The 17,282-nt window shown below is 26.3% G+C and overlaps 1 long non-coding RNA gene across 1 annotated transcript; it reads right to left on the reverse strand.

The window, feature by feature from the left end:
* Positions 1-14,741: 14,741 nt before the first annotated feature.
* Positions 14,742-17,242, reverse strand: LOC106689403 (uncharacterized). The gene is made up of 3 exons (XR_001344437.3): positions 15,459-17,242; positions 15,216-15,255; positions 14,742-15,104 (listed from the first exon to the last, which is right to left on the reverse strand). It is a non-coding gene; the product is annotated as an uncharacterized lncRNA (long non-coding RNA).
* Between the last annotated feature and the right edge of the window lie 40 nt (positions 17,243-17,282).

Consider the following 17,282-nt stretch of genomic DNA (forward strand, 5'->3'; position numbering starts at 1 on the left):
ATATATTTTGCCGTAAAGAAAATATCTTGTTCATAAGCTTCTTTGAAAAGTTTTCAATCTTGAAGGATGCTTCTTTTATTTTTATTGTTTAATGTTAGATATTTTACTAGAAAAAACTTTAAAAAAAAAAATTAAAGGATAACAAAAGAATTTAAGGACTTGGATTAGGCCAAGGTTATACAACTGAAAAATTGATTTTGTATCCTTAAAAAAAAAGAATACCTATTTCATTATATTAAAGTAACAAGGTTTTTTTTTTTTTTTTCAAAAATGTCTTCACTGTTAGCATTAACGACGCAAAAGCATTCTCTAACCGGAATCATAAAATATAGAAACAACATTACTACAATAAACTAACCACATAGTTAATGTTTGAAAATCAGCTTATATCGTATGTATCTAATACATAACAGAACATATACTGAGACAAATTTATTATTATACAAGTATTATTTCCTGTTTTAATATGGTGATTCAGTGTGGTCCTGTTAAATTGATTTTAAAATACTAACCTAAAATGTACGCTCCGAACTAAACTTGAATGATTTAGTACCCCTACATATTTTCTGGGAATAATCATCAAGAAAGAAATAAAAAATTGTGTACCCATAAAAAAAAAAAAATTTCATTAGATTTCATATGATAATGAATTCATAACTGAATATATCGCACTAGTATTTCTAAAGTGACACAACTCAAAAATTGGTGTTTTTGAGTTATGACTACGAAAGAAATTGGTAAATATATCTTTATGAATCATCAAAACTGTATCAACCTAGCTTCAGAGCTTGTCCGCCAGAGGACACTTGTGTCACTCTTGCTGCCTTAATGCTATTCCCCCTCCATAGGCAAGAGTGTCACATTGTCAGTTGTCTTGAATTTTGAGTTGTGTCACTTTAGAAATACTAGTGCGATATCTTCTAGAGGTTTCATTTCTGTTTTGTTATTACTAATATAACAAACAGAAATTAGAAAAAAAAAATTATGATTAAATTCTTTTGGTACAAATGAGAGAATCCATTTCAAAAGTCCAACAGAATAATTTTAAAACTTTAAGCTTTAACAAGAATAATTTCCAACTTTTCACTTTAAATTATCAATAGAAACAATCAGTTCTAGCCGTCCAGCAGATGCGTTACCCGCCCAACATAACGTGATTATCCATATTAATGCAACTAAACTAAGAAAGTTGACCAACCACATGAAAATGGCCCTTATTTAGGAGTATAAACACTCAAGGTAAGGTACGATTTTGGAGTATAGAGAAATTTTTCTACCTCAATTCCTTCAGATCTTGAACTGATTCAATATATTCTCATGTCCCTTCTTATTCATCTGCTGTAGATTTATAAAGCATATATGCCATAAATATAATTAGAAGATTTATTTTCTGTTTAATTTCTAAGGTCAGTATTCAAAATAAAGAAATATGATGTATGATGGTGGTTTGTAAATTTAATAAAAACAATCTACAAAACTTCTAAAAACTTAACAATTGAATCAACAATTTGTAAAAAAATTAAAAGAAAAGTGTTCTGATACATGAGTGTAAAACAATTCTTAAAATAAAGAAATTTTTCAAAGTATTGAATTGATTACGCATGTTCGTGAAAAAATGTCATTTACCTCCTGGAAAACATTCAATAGAATGAAGATAATTTTAAATAATAATTAACAATAAAATAGAATAATTATAAAACAATAAGAAGTCACTGTCATAAACAAATAATTAGGTCACTGTCACAAAAACTTGTTTTCATCATCCTTAACAGCTGGGTTATGCTTTTTTTTTTTTTTGTTAAGAATTGACACACCTTAAGAGCTCTTCCCAACACTTTTGATAGAATAATCTATTTCCATAAAGAATAGGTTTTGTGGAATCTTGATATATATATATTTTTTTTATGGAAAGAAGATGAAAGGAGAAAAAATTGAATAAATGTTAAAAAATCACAGAAAATCAGTAGTCCATTTAAATATTCAATTACATCAATTCGAAATAACACTAAAACATCATTATTAAGACTCATTAAACATTCAAATACTAAATTTAAATGTAATCTACTCAGAAGCAGATGGTAAAATCAATGTAGCAGATTCATCAAAGGGATTAACTTTTCCTTCATGATGAGAAGATACCAAATGGACTTTTAAATTGTTGCGACAGCGATAAAACTTTGGACAAAGATGACACTGAAATGTTCGGCCACACTCATGTCGGAGATGATAAACCAGAAATCTTCTTTGCTTGTAAACACGTCCACATTTGCAATAGTATCGACCATCGGCAGCAACTACAAAAAAGATTATGTTACATGAAGTTCTTCATAAATGAACTTAGAGATAAATCAATCTTCATAAACAAATATTCAAGAAATATATTTTAAAACTATGAAAACGATACAAAAGAAATTTATAGTAAAACTAAAAATTAGACAACATTTTTGCAAATCTTGATATTTTTATAAAAACATATAATAAATAATTTATAAGAATAATTATTATTTTCAGTACAAAACAAATATTATTTTAAATTAATAATTACCAGCTTTAATAATTTTTGATCACAATGCGCTCTAAATGATTTTAAAAAGTAGAATAGAAAAGGTTAACAAATTTGTAAAACTCTATTAATAATAATTCCAGTAAATGATTTGTACAATGGAGGAAGATCATTAACTGGAATATTATAATTTATTATTCAAAATAATAAAATTTACCTGGAATAGCTTTTTAAAGCAATTTTTAATTATTATATTTCATATGACAAATTAATACATTTCAAATAAAATTAAATATCCACAGTGATAACGGAATAAAGCAATTATTGGACAAATGTTAATGGTTTAAACTAATAACATGACAAAAAATGGTTACAGAATTTACAGTATAATTTACAACTGATGGCCAAGTAAAGACTCAAAACTTGGCAACAACTTTATGTTATCACTAAATTATAAAAATAATGAAAAACAGAGAGAGTAAAGGTTTTAAATATACTAATCAAAAGCAATAGTTTAAAATCATTGAATCAATTTAGAAAAAATAAATAAATAATTGAATTAAAATATAATGTTAAAGTTTTATGAGTGTTAAAACTAAAAAACATTGTTCATATTGAATTAATTCACAACATTCAAGCCATGAATGCTAATCATGTGCATTTTTAAACTATCCTTTTGTTTATATTTTTTTCCACATAAAGTACATTTAAATATTTTGTTGCATTCATGACGCAGGTGAAAGGTATAATGATATTTATGAGCAAATGATCTTCCACACTGGCAGACAAATCTTGCTGTTTCGGCTGAAGTTGTTTTGCCTAAAAATAATGTTAGTTTGATTAAATAAATATTTCATAATAGAAACAATCAATGGTTTCAGGTTAAATTTCTGATTCAGAAACAAATATTACAATCAGAACTTTTAAAAAATATAGCTCAGGTAGGACTTATCAGTACTGCGTTAAAAACTAATTAATATTTAAATATAGAGCTATAAAAAAGTTGAACAAAACTTTTTAAAATAGAAACAAAGTAGAAGAGAATTCTAAACTGCTTAGCATAAGAAACTTCACCTAAGTTTTATGGTACTTAACAAAGAGATTATTTAAATTCATTGAAATAATATCATAAAATCTAAAAGATTAATCTGTTGAAAATCTCACTCTTTTAATATTTTAGTTTAATTATGAAAAAATGACGGAAATAGATCATAGATATAAGGGAACAATTTAAATCAAATAATTTAATGAAACAGCAAAATCAACTTATAATTTTCTGTAATGTATGTAAATGAAATAATGTTTTGTAAAATAACATTTCATTTCATGTTTCAGAATCACAAAATGTAAAATATATAGTGAAGATTTATCACTTTGGTTCATGAAGAAACTCAAACTAATTTTACACTTATATAGTTTTTAAACAATTGGACATACGTAGCATTTTCCACACCGATATGTTTGATGATAAACTAAATGTTTTCTACATTTGTTATATTTCCTTCAATTATAGTAAAACCTTTGTCCGGTGTCTCCGACTAAAAATTAAAATACAGCAAGAAAATTAATAATAAAATAAAAAAGAAACACCTTTATTTTTGAAAAATGTTAATTACTGACATCATATCTAATTGCCACTCCTAATTTTGCTATATTTGGCAACTTGTGTTTTCATTTTAGAAAACCTTCTCGATAATGAAATTATATAACAATTTAAAAATAAATTTATATTTTCATTTATAGTCATAAACTACATATAACTAAATCGCGTGCCTAAATTAATTATATTTAGATACTCAAATTTTTTTTTTTGGAACATTATATAAATATGTTATATGTTTTTGGAATGAAAAATAAATTTAAATAGAAAAATTTTACTCTTTTTTCCAAAAATGTCCCCTCGATGATAATCTGATAAACATGGTAAAGTAACATTGTCCATATTCTTTCAACAAGTTTTGTGAGCTCGGGCTTGATGGATTTCATTTCACTTAAAACCAAAAATAAATATGATGACACTACTACGAAATAATAAAACAATAGAGCTGAAGGAGATGGTTGGTGACAAAAAAAAATATTTAACAGCTATTTATTTTCCGACGTTTCCCCTACTCTGCAGGGCTTCATCGGGCTGTCGAATTTAAAAACAGAAAGAGAGTGACAGAAAAACAGATGTAGAATTCGTTTTGCTCTATTTTGCAGGGCTACATCAGGACTGTCATCTGGCATCTGTTTTTTTTTTTGTCACTTTCTTGCTGTTTTTAAACTCAACAGCCCTGCTGAGTGGGGCATAGCGTTAATAAATAAATAGTAGTTATATATATATAATCACTTGAGATGAAAATCTCATACTAACTTTCTCCATGAGTTTTACTTCCCTTTAAAAAATAGAAAAGTTTTAGCAGATTCCATATCATCTTAAAATCGAGATCACTGTCAGCCATAATAAGCACACTAATATTAAATGTATTATTCAACTTTAACATACTTAAGTATGTTTAACATAATTAGTACAGGTTTTATGAATATATTCGATTATAGTATAAATTGAGTAGTTAAATTAATTAAAATAAATATCATAAACTTGTGATTAAATTATTGAAAATATCAGTCTCTTAATACTTTGGCTTAATTATGGAAATAGGTCATACATATAAGCAAACAATTTTAATAAACAATTTAATGAAAAACGAAATAAACTTATAATTTTTTGAAATACAACAATGTAATAATCTTTTCCCAAAGAATATAAAGACTTTATGTTCAGAATTACACAATGGACAAGTTATGGCGACGTTCCATGTGGAAACTCAAATTAATCTTACACTTATACACTTTCGAACAAACTGCACATGCATAACATTTTCCACACCGGTGTCTCTGATGGTACACCAAATGTTTTCTATATTTGTAATGCTTTCCACAATCACAGTAAAACCTTTGTCCAGTGTGTGGAACTGAAAATTAAAAGACAGCAAAGAAATTAATAATAAAAATAGCTTTATTATTGAAAATTTTTACATACTGACATCATATCTAATTCCCTCTTCTGAATTTCACAATATATATTTTAATTATAGAAAAACTTTGTGATAATGACGTATAGGTCTGGTGTATATGTGACAATTCAAAAATGAATTTATATTTTTATTTGTGGATAGTTTTAGCACTAAATCAGGTAATTAAATTAATTATCCTTAGTTATTCAACGATCAATATACCATGATTTTTTCCGGAAAGAAAAATACGTAAAAAATGAAAAATTTTAGAATAGTATCTAAACATTTAAGCCCAAGGGCCACACTGGATCCAAAGGACCAAAGCCTAGGCTAGATTATCATACAAACATACCCATGTCATAAATTTAAAAATTTTTTAATTTTTAATAAATTTTACAACATCATCAAAATAAACCTGGGCCATATTTTGGAGACCTCTATTCTATAGGATGAGATAAATAGAAACGTTACAATAGTTCAATAGTTTCATAATGAATGTATACATAAAGGATGGACTGACCCTTCTTGATTTCAGAAGCTACTCACTTACAATGACAGTAATGAGCTGTTTATAGTTGACCATTGATTAATATGAGAAGATGGTCAGGGGTTGTAGACAAGGGAGTTGAGACACCGTCTTAGCAACCTTGTAACTGCAGGATTCGAATTCAGCCTAGGGGGGTTGACTTTTATTATGTGGCGGTCCCACAGAATGAAACCATGACCCTCCCACCATGGTTAGAGAATAGGTTGGTGCCACCTCTAGACAACCCCCTTAGTATGACCAGGCAGGGAGTAATAAAAAAAATTATCTATCTCAACAACTTTACATCCATATTTTATTTGCCATTGTGTAGTCGCCTAAATTGTCTGGTTGACTTATCCTTCTTTATAATGTTGTATTCAAAGTTTTAGTTTCCTCTAAATATTGTTCTTCCCTTAAATAATCTTTTTATATACATGTGGGTTTGATTCTCAGGACCACAGCTATTGTCAGTTTATGAGGAGAAGATGATCGGGATTGCAATCAGCAAAAAATATATAAATACACTAAAACTTATTTATTTGTGCCAACATTTCGACCTGAATTTCAGGCCATCATCGGGGGTGCACCGGTAGAATTTCTGTCTAGAGTTAATTAATTCAATCAAGACAGAAAATCCACCAGAGCATCCCTGATGAAGGCCTGAAATTCAAGTTGAAACTTTGACACTAGAATATCAATTTTTATTTATTTGTGTATTTTTTGCTGACTGCAATCCCGACCATCTTCTCCTCATAGACTGCCAATAGCTGTGGTCCTGAGAATCAAACCCACGTGTATATAAAAAGATTATATAAGGGAAGAACAATATTTGAACTGAAGAAGGATAAGTCAACCGGACAATTTAGACTACTACACAATGGCAAATAAAATATGAATGTAAAGTTGTTGAGATAGATAATTTTTTTATTACTCCCTGCATGGTTATACTAAGGGGTTGTCTAGAGGTGGCACCAACCTATTCTCTAACCAAGGTGGGAGGGTCATGATTTCATTCTGTGGGACTGCCACAAAATAAAAGGCAATCCCCCTAGGCTGGGTTTGAATCCAGCAGTTAAAAGGTTGCTAAGACGATGTCTCAACTCTCTCAGCTGCAAAAGACCCTTTGATATGGATAATGAATGAATCGCTAGAAAAGTAATCATTGCTAAGCGAGTAAGCATTCTTTGGATCGAAAAAGTCAATGAGAGAACTGTCTAAAATCCTACCATGAGGATTTAGTTGTTTAGATTATGTTCAGTGGAGGGAGAATTGTATGCCAGGATGGTTAGTGTTATTAGCATCCAACTTCTAGTTAGCTGAGATTTTGATTATTTTTATTATCAAAAGGTAATTAGCCATAAGTGAGTAACTTCCAATTTAATATCATATTTTTTAAGAATCAATACAAAAAACAAACAAATGTTTTAGCAAGCATATGGTCCTTAAATTGCTATTATTAACATTGAATTTATAAACTTATTCACAGTAAAATTATTAGAATGCTAAAAGAGCACAATTTACTTATAGATAAGTAACATAAGGAACAACGAAACAATCAGTGATTTAATTTATCATGCTACCATAAGAAAACAAGAAAAGGGGAGTACAGGTCTTAACACTAAAAATCAGAAATGTAGGTAATAATTTAATTTATACCAACCAATTTAATAAATTTAAAATAATAAAACAATTTGAAAAGTGGTAATATTTAATTAAATAGATACAATTATTTCTGTTGATAATAACTAAAATCACCATATAGTATTAAGGAACTAATTTAATAAGTTACTTAAAATCAAAACGTTGAAAATGAACGGTTAGCATATGCATTTTTAAAGTGTCCTTTTGTTTATATTTTTTACCACATACATTACATTGAAATATTTTATTACATTCGTGACGAAGATGAAACGTATAATGTTTTTTTTGAGAGAACGATCTTCCACACTGGCAGAATACCCTTAGTGGTTCAGTTGACGGGTTTTTACCTAAAAATAATATTTGTTTGTTTAAATCAGTATTTTACCATAGAGACATTCAATGGCTTTAGAATGAAAATAAATCACATTTTAAAAAAATTTTATCCCAGTTAATAATCTCATTTATGTGAACCTCAATCTTATGTATGTATATCTTAATGTATTGTGTATATCTTTATTTATTATCTATTTATGTGTATATCTTAATTAAGTTATAAATACTAATAAAAATGGCTTCACCCCTTCCTCAGATTTTTATAGCAGAACTATAAATAGAACTGAAAGTATTAAATGCTTTCAAAACGACAACAAGAAAATTAATTAATATAAAAAAAAAAAAAATGTAGCAATACAAAAATAATAAACAAGCTGAAACATTTATTCATGAATTTATCAGTTTTTTAAATCCGTAGTCAATTTACAACAATTAGGACAAATATCTGTAGTTAAATTGTTAACAAAGAAATTTATAGAACAATTTAAATTTAATTTTTACATGAACTTTTTCAAATAAACTTTTATCAGATAAAAAGTAAATGGAAACAGTAGGATAAAAGTTAATGGATAATCAGATAAAAAGTAAATGGAAAAACAGTAGGGTTCGTGTGTATAAAATAAAGAATCAAGTGACTGGTTTAATCTCTACTAATCAAAATCAATAGTTTTAAGTTTTATTTAAATAATCTGTAAATATTTGCAAATTATTACAATATATACAATATACAATTTTGATCATATAAACTTAATATATACATAGGTCATATAGGAATTAATTTATAACATTCAAATCACGTATGGTTATTAATAACATGAATTTGGAGAACACCTCTGTCCTAGGAGACCTCTTGTAGATAAACAACCATAACAACAGATATTTATGTAATATCTCTTCATTTATTTATCTATTTCCATTTACATAAATCTTCGTCACCACCACATTCTAGTGACATGTGTTATAAATCACATTTTTGGAAATCTTTTAGTTTATTAATTAACCAGAAGTATTTTTACAAAGTAGAATCATATAAACACAAATCTCAGAAAAGTAAAAAAGTCAAGAGACAAAAAACTTATTTATAATAAAGAAGTTAAAAACAACAAAGTTCTTTTTTTTGTCCAAAAAATAACTATAATTACATTTGTTATTTAAATGTGGTGATGGTATTATGCACTCATGAACTAAAAACAATTTAAAGTAGTAATATATTAATTTAAAAAGAAATATTTTTTAACTAAGCACAAATTCAGGCTTAATCAAAATAAATGAAATACATAAAAGGGAGATGATCTAGATGCGATCAAAGATCAATCTTCTTCCTTTTATTATCACACAGTCAATCATCGATCTTCCAAAATGAAATATATATTAGTCCACCAACACCTATGAACGAGTTACGGAGCAGACACTGGTTCAAGGGTTTCTGATTATTGAGTTTAATTTACTCTTAGGAGATGGGAGGTCTTGAGTTAAATAATATAATAAACTAAAAATATATTGGATGGACTTCATAGAATATAATTAATAGTATGAATCAAAAGCATAGTTTTAAATTGCCTTGTTTAAAAGAAAAAACTTTAATTAATTAAACATAATATAACAAAATAGAGAAAAAAAAATTTAATATAATGAATTCTATTGAAAATAAGTTGATATCAAATACCCCTTAAACATATTTAGTAAATTTAGTTCATAAAAATTTCTAATGAACATTCATCATGTGCATGTTTAAATTTTTCTTAAGTTTATATTCTATACCACATACATTACATTGAAGTATTTTACTACATTCATGACGAAGATGAAATGTAAAATGTTTTTTTTTTAGAGTATGATCTTTCACATTGGCAGAATACCTTTATTGGTTCAGTTGAAGTTTGTATACCTAAAAATAATATTTGTTTGCTTACATTAGAATTTCACCATAGAGACAGTCAATGGCTTTAGAAAGGAAATAAATCACATTTTTACAAATATAATCCCATTTAATATCTTCATTTATATGAACCTCCAGCTTGTGTATGTGTATCTCAAGTTATAAATGCTAATGAAAATGTTTTTCACACGTCCACAGATTTTTATAGTGGAACTATAAATGGAACCGAAGGTATTAAACGTCTTATAAACGACAAGAAGAAAATTAATTAATAAAAAAAAAAAATATAGCAACACAAAAGTAATAAATACCTGAAACATTTATTCATGAATTCATCAGTTTTTTTTTTTAATTTTATCAATTTAGTATTTTAATTAAAAAAGAAATTGTAAGACAATCCACTAGCTAAATCTTTAACAAAGAAGTTTATAAAATTCAGATAGAAATTTAAATTAAATTTTGACATGAACTTTTTCAAATAAAATGTATCAGATTATTTGTTTTATCTTTTATTAAAATTAAAAGAATGGAAAAATCAAGAAAATTTTATTGATATAAAATAAAGAATTGAAGGTGTGGTTTAATCTCTATTAATCAAAATCAACAGTTTAAACTTTAATTTACATTATCTGAAAATATTTGATAATGAGTAAAATTACAGGAATTAATTTATAACATTCAAATCATGTATGATCATTTATAACATGCATTTGAGGAATATCTCTGTCCTAGGAGATCTTAATCTTGTAGATAAATAACCATAGCAACAGATATTTATCTAATATCTCTTCATTCATTTATTTATTTCATTCCCATAAATCATAGTCACCACCAAATTCTAGTGACATGTATCGCTACACATAAATCACATTTTTGAAATATTTTAGTTTTATTAATTAGTCCGAAGTATTTTTACAAAATAGAATCCTGTAAACACAAATCTCGGGAAAGTAAGAAGACCAAGAGATAAAAAACTTATTCATAATGGGGAAATTAAAAGTAAAAGATCTTTTTTGGGTCCTAAAAACAGCAATAATCACATTTGTTACTTAAATGTGGTGGTGATGGTATCATGCACTCATGAACTAAAAATAATTTAAATTATAATAATAATATATCATAGAGCTTAGTTTGAAATTCCTTAGTTTAAAAGAAGAAAATTTAATTAAATAAACATAATAAAACCAAATAAAGAAAAAATGTATTTAAATATAATAAATTCTGTAGAAAATAAATTGATATCTAAATACACCCTGAAGATATTTAATTAATTAAGTTATCACTTTTAAAATGAACATTTATCAAATGTATTTTTAAATTTTCCTTTTGTTTATATTTTTTACCACAAATATTACATTGAATTATTTTGTTACATTCGTGACGAAGATGAAAGGTATAATGCTTTTTTTGAGAGAACGATCTTCCACATTTGCAGAATATCCTCGTTGGTTCAGTTGATGATATTTTACCTAAAAATAATATTTGTAAACTTAAATTAGAATTTTACCATAGGGACATTTAATGGTATTACAATACATTTTAACAATTATTTTATCCTGTTAACTTAATATATCCATTTATTACAAATGAATTAATTCATATAATTAAAATTATGGATACTTATTTATAACATGGTTCAAGAGAAAACCTTCTAAGAGAACTATATATTATGTATAAATACCATTAGCAACAGATATCTAATATTTATTTATTAATTTTTTTCCAACTTTCATAAATTCTCATCTTCGTAGTGTTGGAATAAAAAATGTTAAAAATCGCTTTTTTTTTAAATTTGTTAGTTTTATTAATTAACTAACAAACGCAAAATAAAATATTATAAACCCAAATTTATTCTTAGAAGATGGAAATTTTTAAGTTAATTAATATAATAAACGAAAAAAAACAAATATTAAAAGGCATATTACGAATCAAAAGTTTAAAGTTTCCTTGTCTAAAGGAAGAAATCTTATTCTATTGAAAATAACAAAAACAATATAAAAATGTATATATTTAAATACAATCAATTTTCTTGAAAATCAATTGATGTCACAATAAAACATAAAGGGACTTTATTAATTAAGTGATTCATCACATTAATAATGTACATTAGCAATGTGTACTTTTAAAGTTTGCTTTTGTTTATATTCTTTACCACATAAATTACATTGAAATTTTTTATTACATTCGTGACGAAGATGAAACGTATAATGTTTTTTTTGAGTGAACGATCTTCCACACTGGCAGAATACTCTTATTGGTTCAGCTGAAGTTTGTATACCTAAAAATAATATTTGTTTATTTAAATTATAAATGCACCAAAATTGAACGAATTAAATATTATCAAAAAGTCAATAGGAAAATTAATTAATACAAAAATGTAAGGCAACACAAAAATAATAAACACCTGAAACATATATTCATGACTTCAGTAGTTTTTGGCAACCAGAGGGGTGGAATAACCCTACTCACCTTCAAAGCAAAAGTGAAGCCAAAAAGGCCACGCCCACAAAGGCTAAGTTAAAGTTGAACTTAATAAGAATGTCCGCCATTGTAATCTAAACTGAAACAGAAGGCAGCCAGTGATTGGCTCATACCCTTCCCCTACTTCTCTGGCACGCCCTCCTTCCATCATAAGGCCGGCCTTTTTGGCTTCACTTTTCCTGCCAGCTTACCCTCTCCATTATATCAAATATGTATTCATCCATCTATTTCTTTCCAATTCTATAAATTATCATCACCAAGATGTTCAAATGTAAAGGGGTAAAAAATCACATTTTTAAAAATCTTCAAATTTCTTTTGTTGGTTTCCCAGTAACAAAGTAGCATTAATCCCATTTGTAACTCAAATGGGGAGGTGATGGTATTATGTAATAATAGACTAAGAATTATTTAAATTATCATAGAAATATTTTAATTTAAACAGGATTTATTAAAATGAAATAGATATTTGTTCGACACCCATGAAGAATTTTCATATGCGACATAGGTTGAGGTTCTAGATTCTTAAAAAAGCATTCATGATTATACTTAATACTACAAATGAAAAGTAGAGTTTAAAATTCCTTTGTTTCTTAAGGAAGATTCTTTATTTAATTAAAAGTGATGAAACAAAATAGAAAAAACAGAGTATTTCAATACAATTAATACTTTAAGTTAACTCGTACCACAATATAGAATAAAGGGGTTGAATTGATCGAGTCATTATATTAATGATGCACACTTATGATGTGCATTTCTAAATTTTGCTTTTGTTTGTATTTTTTACCACATATATTACATTCAAATATTTTGTTACATTCATGACGAAGATGGTAGGTAAAACGATTTTTACGACTGAATGAACTTCCACACTTGCAGTAAATCCTAATTGGATCAGTTACCTTGTTACATTCATGACGAAGATGATAGGTATAATATTTTTTTTTATTAAATGATCTTCCACACTGGCAGAAGAACCTTGTTGGTTGAGTAGATGATGTTTTACCTAAAAATAATATTTGTTTATTTAAATTATAATTCAACCATAGAGACATTTAATGATTTTACAATGGAGGTAAATCATCATATTGTAACAATAATGGGAAATTTAAAAGCAGCAAAGTTGTTTTTAGGTGTCCTGATGAGTAACTATAATCGCATTTGTTACTAAATTGTTGTAGTGGTGGAATTTTGTATTCATTGTCTAAAAATAGTTTAAATTAAATTGGTAATATTTTAATAAAAATAGAAATATTTAGATAATTAAATGATGAATTAAAATAAAATACATATTAGTTGAACAATGCTCAAGAAGGATTCTTGAGAGACACTCATTGAGAGTCCTGATTCTTTAACATAATTTTTTCTTTGGAGATGCATAGTTTGAAGTCAAGTAACATAATATACTACCTACATAATAAACAACAAGTGGTGGCTGCCATACTATCAACATACTCAATACTGTGGATCAAAAGCATAGTTTGAAATGTGTTTGTTTTAAGGCAGAGCTTTTACCAAACAAAAAATATTTATTTAAATCCAATCAATACTCCTAATAATAAATTTATATCATCATACACCATTAGGAATTTCAATTAACTAATTAAGTTATTATATTGATAATAAATACTATCATTTTAAAACTTTCTTTTTGTTTATACTTTTTTTTGGCATATTTTATAAGGGAATACTTCACTGCATTCTTGGCAAAGGTGCTACATAAAACAATTTTTAAGATGGTGACGAGATATTTTAAATTAAGTAACATGATAAACAGAAAAACAAATATTGGATGACAATCATAGAATACAATAAATAGAATGAATCAAAGCATAGTTTGAAACTTCTTTTAACTTGATTAAAAGAAGAAACTTTAATTAATTAAACATAATATAACAAAATAGAGAAAAAAAAATTTAATATAATGAATTCTATTGAAAATAAGTTGATATCAAATACCCCTTAAACATATTTAGTAAATTTAGTTCATAAAAATTTCTAATGAACATTCATCATGTGCATGTTTAAATTTTTCTTAAGTTTATATTCTTTACCACATATATTACATTGAAATATTTTGTTACATTCATGACGAAGATGATAGGTGTGATATATTTTTTAGTGAATGATCTTCCACACTGGCAAAAGAACCTTATTGGTTCAGTTGACGCTTTTTTACCTAAAAGTAATATTTGCTTGATTAAATTATAATTTCATTATAGAGACATTCAATGGCTTTAGAATGCAAATAAATCACATTTCAACAAATGGTACACCAGTCAATATCTCAAGTTATAAATACTAATGAAAATGTTTTTAACACTCACAGATTTTTATAGCTGAACTATAATGGGACCGTAGGTATTAAATATAAAAAAATAATAAATACCTGAAACATTTATTCATCACTTCCTTGTTTTAAGGAAGAACCATTACAAAAACAAAAGTAAGAAAACAAGTAAAAAGAAAAATATTTATTTGAATACAGTCAATTCTCTTAATAATAAATTTAGATCACAATACATCACAAGGGATTTCATTGACTAATTAAGTCATCACATTGATAATGAATGCTTATCATGTGTATTTTTAAACTTTCCTTTTGTTTATATGTTTTATGACATATTTTACAAGGAAATACTTTGCTGCATTCTTGGCGAAGATGATACGTGAAACGATTTTTACGACTGAATGAACTTCCACACTTGCAGTAAAACCGTAAAGGATCAGGTGAAGCTCCTAGGCCTAAAAATAATGTTAGGTTTAATTACATAATATTTACAAAACAGAGAACATTCGAAAGCATAACAGTATGTAGAGAGCGCATTCTATAATTAGCATTAATCAGTTAAATACCTGCTTTCTTGCAGAACTCAAGCTTGAGGAAGTATTCCTCCTGTTAAAATGTTCATCAAACCCTAATTAATTTTTTCATATCTAACCAATCAAGACAAAAACTTCAGAAATAAATTAATTAATCAAAATTTAAAATAGTATAGAAGATATTACATATAGAGATATATATATAGAAGAATTGAATAGATTCAGAACTCACTTTGATAAAATTTATGATAAATTTCATTGGAAAAAAATGTATACCTTTCTACATCAACGAAATCAATTAGCATATTGTTGCTGAGATACTTCAAAACAGGGTACAATTCTTCAACTTAATTAGTCCCGCAAAAAATATAAAAAAATTGAAGGAGGTTACATCTTGGCAAGAAATAAAAAAAGTACAAACACATTATGAAATATTATCTATTGGTTTTACAGCAATACTAGAACAACAAAATAGAAAATTTTTAGTAAACTTAAAAACGCTTAGTACAATAAAAAATATATGACATTTTTTAGTAGTTTTATAAATCAATCTAGTGTTAACTACAGAGAAAAATAAAAATTAAATCAATGCATATGTAAGGAGAACATCAAAAATAATTGTTATAACTTGTGAGCAAAGAATAAATTTATTTAACTTAATTTAAAAAAATAAAAATAAAAAAATTTATTTTCTTATATAAAAGAAAATCTACATTAAAATCCAATTTTATAAGCATAAATAAATATATTTATATTTTTGTACATTAATATAACCTAATAGACTAGAGAATAATTTAAATTAAGATATCACAGGTCACTTATAGGATTTACACTAGGAACACAAATAATATATTGCTTGCCATTATTGTGGAGGGGGGAGACAAAAAATTGATCCAGTTAGTTAAGGAGATTAGGATTATAGATAGGATGCTTATCTTAAACAGCTACAGTATAAAATATACCCAGTCTTAATTGATAAGGTAATCCAAAAAAAAAAAAAAAAACTACGAGCACAAATAAATGGAAATGCAAAGAATGATTATAGTGTTCTTTATATTAACAGCAAAATTTTAAAATCTAAAAATTTCATAAGTATAGAATACTCAGATGGTTCTTATTTTAAAATATTATTAAGAGTTCAATCATCTTAAACTGCACTAGGTAGTCATTTAAACTTGAGTTAAAAAAAATTTAATTGGTAAATAAATGTTTCTAAATGTGCTTTAAACAATCTCAGCATTGCCTATTTAATTTAGCCCTGTTTTATGATGTATTTTTCTACAAAACATTATCAGAGGCTAAATATTCTAATAAATTAATCAACAGTTAGATTTAAAAAAATAAATGACTGAATATTAAACAATAAAAAAAAAAAAACCTTTTCATTTTTTTCAACTATTAATCTTGAATTTCGATTAAGTCATTATATATGAAATACAAACAGATACACATAAAGTGTTGCAAAACACTACCACCAACAGTAATGTCAATTTATTTCCAATAAATTTTTATAATAGTCCAGTCACACCAGCAAATTCAAAAAGAATTCAGTGTATGATTTCCCATAAAAAAAAAAAAAAGAAGAAAAAAAATGAGATAAAAATCACACAATATGAACAAATAAATTTAAACAAAAATTCTTATTACTTAACTTATTTTTGAAGATAATTCAGTGATCATAAAAAAAAACTTTCATTTTAACAATATTTGACAAGATAATGCAGAAAATGAAATAACTGATTCAATTGATTATTTTATACAATTTGATAATTATTTTTGTATTAGATATATTTCTATACTTAAGTAAAATTATAGGTATTAATAATTGATACATGTAATTTTGTAATATGTAATTAATACATGCTGCAGATTTTTCAACTAACGCTAAAACAGCTCATAACTTAATAACTTTCATATTCGTAAAAGGAAGGGCTCCCCAATATTTAGAAAATTATAATACTCTTTGAAACAATTGATGGGATTGATAAAAGAAAACATTCAATTCAAAATTTCAACAAATAAACAGAAACTTTTTAAAATAAGAATCTAAAGAGTTAGAGTAACTTTTCAAACAGTATAACCTATCAGTTTGATATATAT

The sequence above is a fragment of the Halyomorpha halys genome, unplaced genomic scaffold (assembly GCF_000696795.3).
Source record: "Halyomorpha halys isolate HHAL.00 unplaced genomic scaffold, Hhal_1.1 Scaffold1351.1, whole genome shotgun sequence".
Lineage (NCBI taxonomy): Eukaryota > Metazoa > Arthropoda > Insecta > Hemiptera > Pentatomidae > Halyomorpha > Halyomorpha halys.